Genomic DNA, 13,793 nt, shown 5'->3' with positions numbered 1-13,793 from the left:
TCATTTAGTGCGAGAGTGTTAAAGATGTTTAGTGGCGCCCATTGGATGGCATATCTAAAGTTAATTATTTCTTATTTTAGGAGTCTAATCTGGTTGTGTAAACTAATAGCAATTTCTGAACTAACGGAACTGTTTTTTTGTGTAGAATTTGCTAGAGCATTAGATGCTGTTAGTTTGTTTATTCTTTCTTCTAATTGTTTGTTAACAAGGACTTGTTCGTTATTGTTGTCAATGAGTTTATGTAAATTCTACTACATCATGATTTATTTTACTATTTCTTCCTTAATTAATCTAGCCTGAGTTTGTAAACTTCTTGTTATTTCATTATTAAAAAATCGTCACGTTTTATTGAATTTTCTAACCATTTTTTTTGTAGTTGGTTATTTATAATAACTTGATTATTATTGTTTGAAATTAGATCGGTAAGATTTTTTCGATCACTACTAAACAAGCATGATCAGGGTTTCCTGCAATATATTTCCAGACTGATCCAATACAATTGATTCATCTGGTCTATTGTATATTTGCTTAATGCTGAGAGTATTTTATAGGTTCCAAATGAGCTTCGTGAAAAAGCAAAAGAAGACGGCGATATAGCACTTATGGGGTGCCTTGTTTCTGGTGTATGCCTTATGATAGAATGGCCTATAAGATTCCTGTCCCGTAGTATGAAATGCTGGATTAGGCTGCACTCGATTTGCTCCCAAGTCACAGGCTTCATTTTAAAACAAGACGCATTTATTGATGACTGGGCCTCCAATCGCCCAGAACCTTTGTAGTAATGTGACAAGCAACGCCTGCGGTCCTGCATGCAAATATTTCTCATGTGCTTTGGTGACTGGAATCCTTTGGTAAAGGTATCGTATATCTCGTATCGTAGTCCAAGTTTGCGTTCTGAAGTCTTCCACCGACTCGGGACCGAGTATAGGCGTAAGAGAAATCAGCTTGCTTTTCTGTGAAAATGGCTTGCCCTGGCTCTTTAGCCAAGTGAACATGTTGGATTCTTCTCAGAGGAAGTAGAGTTTTTGATGGTATAGATCTGGCTCTGCAATTTGAAATGAAACGATGAACGTATGCACATACAGCTTATCGAAAGAGTTGAGGAAGTTCAACGAATTGTCAATGCAAACGGTCCCATTAGAGCCCCAGAACGGCCAGTTAGTCCAAAGGAAATATTCCAGCAATTCTCTCGAGTTACAACCTCGCCACACTACGTCTGTCGAGCTTAATGTAGAAAAGTAATGCCAAACCATGTCCTTCCAGAATTTTAGCGATTTTGTTTGATACGAATACGTGTAACTCCCTCGGAGGTTGCGGAATCCACACTAACAGAATAGACGAGTCTGACCAGCAATGAAAGGCGCAATCGAAATCTATGGATTCCTTGACGCTTACGATTGGCTCAGCCAATAAAAAGGCTGCGGAAATCTCTAGTCTTGGAATCGTTAAGGCCTTTAGTGGAGCTACTCTTAACTTGGCAAAGCAGATAGACTTTCGATTCTCCATTAGTCTTCGATCGCAAATATCGCAAAAAACATGCAACTCAACGGAAGCTCTGGGCTGCATTACGGCTTTTGAAATTTTAAGCTCTGTACGACCGATAACTGACAAGTCAACTCCTAATGCCTAATGTCTAAGGAATTGCCTCTGGCAAATGCGTAATCTCAATCCATGTTACCACTCCATAGAGATTGCAGAGCGATCTTAGATTTTGTAACAATTGGTTATTAGACTAAGTGTATCATAGAATTTGGCTATTGTTGACAATGAAATCCTCGATCGGCATATTTTAGGTTTTTCGTGGAGGGCTTGCTAACTGATGATCAGGTTGCGTAGATGAATGAGAACATGATACCAAATATTGCCTGAACGTGTGCCTAAAAGTGTTAAACTTTATCAAATCAATTAATCAGTAAAATCATAGCCGTTTTATAATTGACATTCGAGGGTTTGGTCTCCAGAGCCGTATATATTGTTTTTTTTATTTAAGCTCTGTACGACCGATAACTGCCAAGTCAACTCCTAATGCCTAATGTCTAAGGAATTGCCTCTGGCAAATGCGTAATCTCAATCCACGTTACCACTCCATAGAGATTGCAGAGCGATCTTAGATTTTGTAACAATTGGTTATTAGACTAAGTGTATCATAGAATTTGGCTATTGTTGACAATGAAATCCTCGATCGGCATATTTTAGGTTTTTCGTGGAGGGCTTGCTAACTGATGATCAGGTTGCGTAGATGAATGAGAACATGATACCAAATATTGCCTGAACGTGTGCCTAAAAGTGTTAAACTTTATCAAATCAATTAATCAGTAAAATCATAGCCGTTTTATAATTGACATTCGAGGGTTTGGTCTCCAGAGCCGTATATATTGTTTTTTTTATTTAAGCTCTGTACGACCGATAACTGTCAAGTCAACTCCTAATGCCTAATGTCTAAGGAATTGCCTCTGGCAAATGCGTAATCTCAATCCACGTTACCACTCCATAGAGATTGCAGAGCGATCTTAGATTTTGTAACAATTGGTTATTAGACTAAGTGTATCATAGAATTTGGCTATTGTTGACAATGAAATCTTCGATCGGCATATTTTAGGTTTTTCGTGGAGGGCTTGCTAACTGATTATCAGGTTGCGTAGATGAATGAGAACATGATACTAATGTTGATGAAGTAGATGGCAATGGCTGAGAGCTGAAGCTTGGGTCACAAGACAGAGTTGAAAATGAGGTGGATGATGCGGATGGGATGGGATGGGCAATAATGAGTAATGCTTCATGGAAAAATATCTGCAGTGGGTCGACTTGCATTGCTGCAAACTATGCCCGCTGCTCTTTTCTTCTCTATATCCAAGATTCGGACTCAAATTTAAATATCGAGAACACTTTGGCAAATAATAATCCCTCGCATCGCTAAATAAACAGAACATTACATAAACATGTGCAAGTTTTTTTCAACCTGCTGGCCTGGTGTTTGCGTTACCAAGGCTTGATCCAAGTTCTCCATTATCCTGCACCTCTTCTTCAACAACGACTCCCAGCTCATTGATTAATAAATCCTCTTCCCATTATTCTAGTATCCACTGATCAATTTTTCAAGTGACGATGTGAATCAGAAGTTCATCTAAAATTTGTTGCATAGTGGCCTGGGTTCGAATTGCCGCAGATGCGAGTTCATGCAACTACTGAGCTCTCGAAGGGCCTTTGATGATCCCTTCTCCACACCTTCTTTTAAACCAAATATTGCCTGAACGTGTGCCTAAAAGTGTTAAACTTTATCAAAATCAATTAATCAGTAAAATCATAGCCGTTTTATAATTGACATTCGAGGGTTTGGTCTCCAGAGCCGTATATATTGTTTTTTTTCGTAACCGTTACCCGTAGAATAAAAGGGTATTCTAGATTCGTTGAAAAATATGTAACAGGCAGAAGAAAACGTTTCCGACCATATAAAGTATATATATTCTTGATCAGGATCAATAGCCGAGTCGATCTGGCCATGTCCGTCTGTCCGTATGAACACCTCGATCTTAGGAACTACAAAAGCTAGAACGTTAAGATTAAGCATGCAGCTTCCAGAGACATAGACGCAGTGTAAGTTTATTTCCAAATATAGCCAAGCCCACTCTAACGCCCACAAACCACACAAAACTGCCAAGCCTACACTTTTGAAAAATGTTATGATATTTTTTCATTTTTTTTAATTAGTCTTGTAAATTTCTATAGATATGCCGAAAAACTTTTTGCCACGCCCACTCTAACGACAACAAACCGCAATAAACTCCACGCCCACACTTTTAGGAATGTCTACATTTTTTTTATTTAATTATTTGTCCCCCAATTTCTACCGATATTTCAGAAATTTTTGAAATTTCTCGTTTGCACTTCCACTAGCTGAGTAACGGGTATCTGATAGTCGGGGAACTCGACTATAGCATTCTATCTTGTTTTATTATGAATTACTATACATAATCCAATTTATAATAAAATAACCAATTTAAGAAGAGGAGTAACTGGCTACTGTGGCCATCGGATCGAGTAATTATTAGATAGGTAGTTATATTAAATTTATTTTGTTTACGAAAGTAAATATTAGGTTTAAATTATTGGATGTTAGGTTAATTGTTATTTGTTATGCACAGGTGACGAGTTTCGCATAAAAGGTTGTTGTTGTTGTAGAAGTTTTGGACTCATTGCAGGTATGATGTCTTCCCTTAAGTTCGAGAGCCACTTTAATTTCCTTAATGATACTACTGCTTCGGCGGTAAAAACCGAGAAGTGGTGGGGAAGCTGACCCCATGAAACAATAGATCCGCTAATAGATGAGCTTTGGTAAAAGTTTAAATGTGGTTTGGGCGACTCTGTTTTTAATGTTCGGTAATCCGGCTTAAGACAAGAAGCATTGAGTTGGGGTCGTTGGAAATGCGTGATACTGAGGTAGGATTTTTTTTTTATGTTGGATGGGGCGCACCAACACACAAACACAGAAGCTTTGGTAAAAGTTTAAAGGTAGTTTGGGCGACTCTGTTTTTAATATTCGGTAATCCGGCTTAAGACAGGAAGCATTGAGTTGGGGTCGTTGGAAATGCGTGATACTGGGGTAGGATTTTTTTTTATGTTGGATGGGGCGCACCCATTGGACAGCATCAAAGCTCTTATCGCTTGTATAAGCTTTGTGGGGTGGATGAGTGAACGCTTAGATGTTAAGAATGTAATAATTTAATAATGTTAGGATTTATCCAAAGTTCACTACAAAGTGGCGACTCACAGCGCTTATCGAATATCAGGCCGAGGATTTTGATGAAAGGAACGCGTTCTATATCTATGTTATTGTAAGATAATGATGAGTATGTACAGCGTTGTTTCTTTCAAATATGGAAAATTTTTTATTTATTTTCAGCAAGGGACGGTAGGTCCCTAGGCGATCGAATGGCTAACATTTTTTCAAGGGTTTTGCTTAACATGGACGTAGGGAAATGGGTCTAAAGGATGTTATTTCGTAGGTTTGGTTTATTATGGGTTACTTGAATTAATAATGACTTTCTACACATGCGGGTAGGAGCCCCGAGCTAGCATTTTGTTGTACATTTCTAATGGGCGGAATTCAGCTTCGGGGGGTAACTGCTTAAGCATTGGATATGAAACACGGTCTATACCGAGTTTTTTCCCTTTCGCATACTGAAGGGCATACTTAAGCTTAAGGCATACTTAAGCTCCAAATCACAGTCAAAATCTACAACTGCAGCGGACAGTTTAGTGGGGTTGTACTCCTGAAACAGAATTTCTTCTTTATGGGTCTTGTATTGGTAAGAGAACTTGTCGTCCTACTGTCGTTGCTGCTGACGTCGGTACTGCTCTGCTCACGGAAATTGGGCAGACGCTACGTCTGCACATTTATATTGTGCAGGTGAAACGTATGTTCCGCAACCGGACGCTCGTGCGACCCCACGAGTGTTGCGCAAGGGGATACGCGTCCAGCTCCAAATGTTCTTATCCAAACATTTGTGGTGTTAACTCTTCCACCTTCACAATCGAACGTCCCTGTTCGTTCTGGTACGTTGATTATGACAGGAGTTTTGGCAATGTTGATCTTTCCCCTCGTCTTGATCGTCATTCGGATTAGGGCCAAGATGATAATGATGGTAATAACGCCTCCAAAAGATTTTTCGACCAGGTGTGATGTCGTCTTCAGTAGACTTATCGTCTTGATGTTTTTGACATTTGATTCTTTCATCAGCTCCAATGATAATTTCTCTTCGACATCGGTGATGGCCACTTCAGTTTGCAAGATTGCTGACATTGGCTTGGCGTAGACGGCATCTTTTGCTTCGAATTTTTGACCCTTTGCTTCTATGGTGGAATTGTTGGAATTGGAATTGGTGGAATTATATTTTCGCTTTCTATTTTATTGACATATTGTTTGATTCTAACTGGCTTAATCAATATCTCGCTGCAAAGTTCATGACGTATATTAACATTGGACCATTGCTCGCTATACATATCTCCGCTATATGCAGTGCTTCTTCGAAATTGACATATGGCATTTGATCTGTTTCTAGTACCTTCTTTAACTGTCTAGTTTCCTCATCGCCTAATATCGCCTTTTTCCCATTGTACTGCATGGTTGAGATTCAGCATTTCTTCCTTTAGCATTTGGGTCTGGAACATAATGGTGGTGCTCATGTCTCTTCGTGCATTTCCCTCATATTTTAAACTGTTGGTAATGCTATTGGTAACCTGAGTAATGTTATTTATCTTTTATATTATGGCTCTGTTTAAAATGACTTGGTTATTATTGTTTGTCAATACTCCGCTAATCTTCTCATGTAATTTATCGAAATCCCTGCTATCTGGAGATCCGGCTAGCCATTTCCATGCGCTACCTAACATTTCGATGTGCCTTTTCTTCTTATTCTTAACTCTTAGATTGTCGATTAATGTTTGGGATTTCTTAACTTCCTCTATGATAAACGGTAGTATTGGGTTATATGATTTTAGTTTGATTTTTGCTGTGGCGTTGATTTTTTCCAGAGTGTTATGGTATTGTTCGAGATCAATCACACGAATTAATCGAAAAGTTCCTTTCTGTACTTTTGCTAGTCCAGTCGTCAGCGTTACTATTTCGGAATTGGTGTAGACAATTATTTGTTCTTTTGTGAATGCAGCCAGTAAGAACCTGTAAATGAAGTTTCAGTTTCGTATTAGACTCTTCCTGTTTCTGTCAAAACAGTTGTATTCCTGTCCTCTTTTACTATTTCCTTTTTGTATCTAGATGACAGCTTTCTTCCCAATCTTTTGTTGTTCATTACTTAAATTTCGTCACCGGACTCTATAGGTTTTTATAGAGTCTTTTGTTTCGTTGTGGAATTCTAAATCTTTCTCCTGTTTATTTATTATTTTTTCAATTGTTTCTTGCCTTTCTGCTTGTTGCAGGTTAGGATCATTTGCTACCTTCCTACCAAAAAATAGATCGACTGCTTTTCTGTTAGTAGTAGAGTGAATAGAGTAGTTGTATTTAATTATAGATCTGCCTATAAGATCTCTTATGGAGCTAAGGAGTTTTTCTGCCGTTTGACATCTCATGATTTCAGTTAGGGTTGAATAGAAACGTTCGATTTGTCCGTTTGCCGCGCTATGGGTTGAGCTTTGAAAACTTCTATATTATATTTATCTTGCATCATTCTCATTATTGAACTAAGTGATTTTTTGTTATCTATTACCACGATTTTTGGTATACAAAAATTCCTTAGTACTTCCTCTAGAGGTTGTTTTACATGATTTTACATAGATTTTATGATTTTCGCTTGCGCGTATTTAGAAAATGTATCAATCGCGGTTAGGACAACTTGTATACAGGTCAAGTACAGGACGATGTGGACAATATGACCTGGATATTGGGGTATAGGCGTTCTCAGTATTTCGGGTTTATTCGGATGTCTCTCGTATTTGTGTACTTTACAGATGCTGCATTCCTTTACGATTTTCTCCATTTTAGCTCTCATTTGTGGGAAATAAGAGTTTTATAATATTTGCTGTTTATTTTATTTTGCGCTACGAAGAGCTCTTTTGTGTTTGGTAATCATTCTATTGTCCTGATCCGTTTCGTCCGTCAGGTCAGTTACTGCCGGTATATTTCCTGTAGGAGGCCTAAAGTGCGTTCGTCCGAGTGAAGTCCATTTATAACAGAAGGGTTTAATCGTTTTTTTAAGATTTTAACAAGTTTTTCCACATCGAATGAGGGTTCCTCTATGGTATGTCTATGATAGCTTGGAAAAATTATTTCAAATTTATAAGAGGCCTGGTTTCCTATTTTCAGTATTATTTGATTCTTAAAGACGTTTAGTGGCTCCGTAGCCATTGGAATTGGTCTTTCTGGCGAGTTGTTACTGCTGAGGACTGTTGCGGTGAGGGTGTTTATTTCATCGTTTGTTTGAATGGGTGGTCTGCTTAATGCGTCTGCTACCACGTTTGATTTTCCTGGCTTGTGTAAGGTTCATGATTATATTCTTCAAGGATTGCTTTCCAGCGCTTCATTTGGTCATTCCTACTTTTGGGACTTGTGGCATACGTGAGTGATTCGTGGTCTGTGAAAATCTTTACTTTAGTGGAACCGTAAAGGTAATTGCGGAGTGTCTGTACCGCCCATATGATGGCAAGCATCTCTTTTTTGTTTGTAGCGTAGTGCTCCTCGGCTTTACTCAGAGTTCTTGAAATAAACATTATAGGTCTGTCTTCTTGGGACAATACTAATCCTATTGCATAGTCTGAGGCGTCCGTTGTCAGTTGGAATTCCTTTTTAAAGTCAGAGTGAATTAACATAACTTTTCTCAGAGTTTTCTTTAGCTTCATAAAAGCGTCCGTTACATTCTCATCGAGACTTATTAGAGTTTTGCTTGAGGCAGTCTTGGAGATTCGGCCTCGGCCCTCCTCCCCTCTTAAAAGGACTGAAAGGGGTTTAGCCAGTTTTGCGTAGTCTTTTATGAAACGCCGATAAAACCCTGAAAGTCCCAAAAAGGATCGAAGGTCTTTCAGTGTCGCTTGCATGCTGTTCTTCTGTTATGCTAAATATAATATGATCTATAACGGAAAAGAACCTGTTTTTTCCTAAGTGTGCAAGGACGATGCATCTACCTTCTTAGGTACGATCCATATCGGAGAGTTGTAGGGCGATCTTGATGGTCTTATGACTCCATTTTCGAATAGCTCCTGTATTTGTTTCCCTACTTCTTTCCTGAGTGCTTCTGGATAAGGATAGTGTCTTGAATATATAGGGTCGGTTAGTACTTCTAATCGTTGCTACCACTTTTGTTGTAAACGTTAATTTTTCGTTTGGGTGTTAAGTTACCCACTTTTGGGAATTTTGAGCAGATCTTTTTCATAATTTGTTTTTGAAGATATTGGCCTGTTCTAGTCGGAGATTGTTTACTTCTCGTGAGGGTTGTTGATTTAATTTAATTTTTAGTTTGTTTGCTATCATTATGAATCCTTGTCTTGAAAATATGTCTATTCCTATTTCTCTTATTGTGTCATTTCCTATCAGCGCCTCAAGGACTCGAGTGCTGGCAAGAGAAAAAATTTGAGGTTACTGTTTTTGAATCCGAACGGGTTGGCTATTACGTGGTGAGTCACTAAAACGGTGCCACCAACAGATCTTACATGGAAAGGTTTTTCATTTTTTCTTGGATTTATTGCATATTTTGGATGTATGTAATTTGTATTGGAGCCTGGTCTATCAGCATTTTGATCATTCCTCGCTCACCGATTCTACAGTTTATGTACGGTAAGGAGGAGGATGTTACTCTAAAAAATTAAGATCAACGAAGTCGGACGAATGGTTCGTTGTTGTGTAGCTCTTGTTCTTGATCATACTCTTGTGCCTCACTATATTCGGAAGCTGATGCTCCCTCAACACTCAGACACGTATTGTTCTGCGTTTTCCAGGTATTGCTGTTCGTCCTCAGTTGTCACAGGGAAGTTCCTTTGTCTTTTGTCAGTCTGTCCAAATGTCTGCTGTGCCAATGGTCTTTTAGTAACGGTGTCATTAAAAGGTCTGTTCATGTAGTTTATGCGTCTTGTCTGCATACTTTGATCTATATCCATTGGTTCCGGCCGCTCTTGGGGCTTTGGAGCCCATGGGTGTGGAGGGGGTGCCGAAAAGTGGATTCCCTGTGGTTGGTTACTACTTCTGTAATATTGCTGTTGTTGCTGTGGTGGAGTCGAGGAGTTTGTGGCATATAGGCCAATTGGGGAAAGAACTGTTGCCTAGATGCTTGAGAGTTTGGTTGTATGTTTCTTCTTGGCAAGGGTGGTGCTGGTCCAGGAGGAACGTTAAATTTTCTCGAATTGGCCTGATTATTATTGTTGTAATTGATTCTGAACTTTTGTTTTTCTAACTTCTCACATAACTGGAGGGCCGATGGTAAGTCATCTGGTTTTCTGGATCCCAATAATCTTGGTAAGTCGTCGTTGAGACCTCTAACAAAGGTGTCCAAGGCCTTGTCTCGATAAGACTTAGCAAAAAGATCCATTGAATCTCTGCTCATTTCCATACAGGTAATTTTATTCAAAATTAGCGACAAGTGAGTGTAGACGCGTTGATAAAATTCTGATACCGTCTGGTTGCCCTGTATTAGAGAAGTCATTTGGTACTCGAGTGTAGTGTCACCTATTAAATGGGAATGTGTAAAATTGTGAATACCCTGGAGTATCTGTGTTTTGCGAATTTCTGTTTTAACTCAAGCGGTTTAGGTCAGTTTTTATTTGGGCTCAGCAAATAAATTGGGATATTTTTTTACAATTTGGCTTAGTTTCATTTTTTCAGATTCTGTCAGGTGTTCTGTTCCGGAAATTATTACGTTTACTGATTCAAATTTTTTTCTTGTATTGGGACACCATTTTTGAGAAATATTTGTTTGTTTATATGTTTATATGAAGATTATAGAACCTAATTTTTTTAAGTTGTCTTCTTCCCAATGTAGCGTCAAACGTCTTGAGAGTGGGAAGTTGGAAAATCTGTACTATAGTATTTGGGTCGTTGAATAAATTTGTCACCTTGTAGTGAGTGATTTTAATATTGCCTCCTACAGAGACTGCTTAAAAATCGATTTTGGGTTTGTAATGGATTTGGGTCAAATTTGGGCTGGATATAACTATACCCTTTACTCGTAGAATAAGACGTTATACTAGAATTGTTGAAAAGTAAGTAACAGGCAGAACGAAGCGTTTCCGATCATATAAAGTATATATGATATATTTTAAACATTTGGTAGCCGTACCAAATGCCATGCCCGTCCGTCTGTCTGTCCGTCCGTATGAACGTCGAGATCTCATGAACTTTTGAAACTAGAATGTTGAGATTAGGTGTGCAGATTCCAGAGACATAGACACAGCTCAAGTTATAATGTTAAATGACGTTGCCGCGCCCACTCCAACGCCCACAAACCGTTCAAAACTGCCACGCAGACACTTTTGAAAAATGTTTTGTTTTTTTTTATTAGTTTTACAAATTTCTATCGATTTGCAAAAAATCTTTTCGAGACCTTAAGGTTTTGCTGTTCATCTTGGCTTTCAATTAATTATTCGTATTCGTCAATAATCGTATTGGAATAATCTGTGCATGTTTATTCATCTGTGCTTGCTTGAATGTTAATGTTTCTTTTGTTTGCGTCGTTTTGCAACGCCGGCGGTCTTTTTCCCTCTTCGAACTGAGGTAGACTATGCCTATTATTTACTTGTCTTTTTTGGCTTGGCAGTCAATGGTCGTGGTGGTTGTTGGTACATTGGTAACTATAGGTTATTATTTTGTACGGTCTGAGTAAAGAATAGTCTTATAGGTGGTTGTCGAAAGTTATTATTGGGTCTGGTCATGACATTTCTTGGCGGGACCGTTGGACTTTGATGAAAATTTTGGTTTTGTGGTACAATTGTATTTGTTGTGGAACTGTAACGGGTTTCGGTGGTAGACTTCTATGTGGAATAGGCTGTTCCTTGATTGTCGCGTGATTGGTTCGATATGCTTGATTTTCTAATTTCAAGCACAAGTGGAGGGCTTAAGGTAGGTCAGTGGCAAGTCTCCACGAAGTCCAGGCATTATAAAAAAAAAAACAAGCAGTATGGTTAGAAGTTGAATCTACCGCCTTAAGAAAGAGGATTTCGCATAAGTTGCACAGATGTTGCGCATATCGCTGTCTGGAAGAACAGAAGACATGCGAAAGGCCCTGACCGAATATAAAGCCGAAACGTACTTTGCGAAACTTGCAGACAAATTGGTCAATGGTAGTTTGTTTTCCAGACGAAAAGTTCAGATGTTAAGACATTGAAATTAAGCATTACTCCTACAAGCATTTGATGTGTTTAGGAATAATGCAAACGAATAATTGCCTTTAGTTTCGTGGAACATCGATCGCATTTTAGATGAGTCGGTAAATGAAATTAATGAAACCAGGGAGCTTAAAATGAAACCTCGTGGCTTAAAGGACATTATATTATATGAAAGGCTACAAAGCGGATAACCTTCTTAAATATTAAAAACAGGAGCCAACCAATTAGTTAAAATAGATTTCACATATTTAGTACAGCGAATAAGCATTCAAAGAAAAATATGTTTGCTTTAAGGCAAATACGTAAATTATAATTCATTTATACTAATTAATTTATTAATTAAAATAGTAATAAAATAATTTAGAATCATTTGACTATCTCATGCATTTAAAAAATGATATATATTTAATAAAAATAAAATTCTAGCCCGAAATTTGCCAAAATATGTACAAAACGTTACGGGATATGCAAAATAAAAGTATATCTCAGAAGGCTAAAGGCATCTAAAAAAAATCTAAATAAAATGAATATGTCCACTAGTAAAGTGATGGAGGAGGTTATAACTAACCAACCGTTATTACTATAACTATAGTATAATTATAACTATAATTAGGTTATAACTATAACTAAGCCGTGCCAGCTTTCTGGTTCATATGCTATCTTTGTTTAGCTACAAGTTTTGGCTGACGGTGACATTCTCACGATCGTGATTTTGGCCTTACTTGCTTCCTGTGTTAACATTTGGATCACATTTTTATTTATAGGGGCAGTACTTTGATTGACAGTGGGTCACAAAACACTATTATTTCGGAAGATTCCAAAATTAAAAAGAATTATATCTCAATCAGAAATAAGTGGGGTATCTTCCACAGGAAAGTACAAAACAATAATTTTTTTTTCAAACACAAAACAATAATTTTAATTAAAAATTATCCTAAAAATTAAGTAAAATTAACGAAGTTTCTTCCAGTCAGCAAAATTTATGATGATAAAGAAAAATGGAAAAGCTATAAGTTAGCTGACCCCGAATTTAATAGGCCAGGTCATATTGATATCATCATTGGGGCTAACTATACACCCACATTCTGCAGAATGGAGTGATAAGAATAGATGGGCTCCTGGGACAGAAAAAAAATTAGCGGATTGTTTCTGGATGTAAAAGATCAAAAGGAAAGGAAACAACTGTATCAACAACGAGGAATTAAAAGATATAGATCGATATTGGAAAATTTAAGAGGAAGACGGAAATGATATCGAGTCTTAAAGACGTGAAAAAAATTCACTAAAACTACAAACAAAGATTCAGATTCAAGGAATTTGAATATGAATATATGAATTTGGAGAAAAAGTTAAAAAGAAATAAAAAAAAACTTAAGGTTGACTGTACTAAATTCGTGAAAAAATATATAGAAACCATATGGTTGCAATGCAGGATGAAGGAACATATTTCTTACCACACCAGGCTGTGATTCGCGACTCAATCCTGACGACCAAATTAAGACTAGTTTTTGATGCTTCAGCAAAAACTACAGATATCAAAAGTTTGAACGACATAATGTGGGTTGAACCACGAGTTCAAAAAGATATTTTTGACATCATTGTCAAAAGGAGAAAATGGGAATTTGTCGTCTCAGCGGATAACGAAAAAATGTACCGTCAAATAAAAATAAATAATGATCAAAAATATCAATATATTTTCTGGAGAAATTCTCAAGAAGAAAATAATAAAAATTATAAATTAACTAAGTTCACTTACGGAACTTCCTCTGCACCATATTTGACTACCAGAGTTCTGGTAGATATTGCAGATAAATGTGAAAATAAAACTCTAAGTAAAATAATTAGGAATGATTTCTGGAATGATGACTGGAGCTGATTCGGTAGAAGAAGCCAATAAATTAATAAAGTTCATTTCACAACAATTACATAAGGTAGGATTCAAAACTTTAGGACTTAAATGGGAAGCTCAAAAT

Source organism: Drosophila erecta, unplaced genomic scaffold (assembly GCF_003286155.1).
Source record: "Drosophila erecta strain 14021-0224.00,06,07 unplaced genomic scaffold, DereRS2 tig00000307-arrow-arrow-pilon, whole genome shotgun sequence".
Taxonomy (NCBI): domain Eukaryota; kingdom Metazoa; phylum Arthropoda; class Insecta; order Diptera; family Drosophilidae; genus Drosophila; species Drosophila erecta.
Note: the sequence above shows the minus strand (reverse complement) of the source record.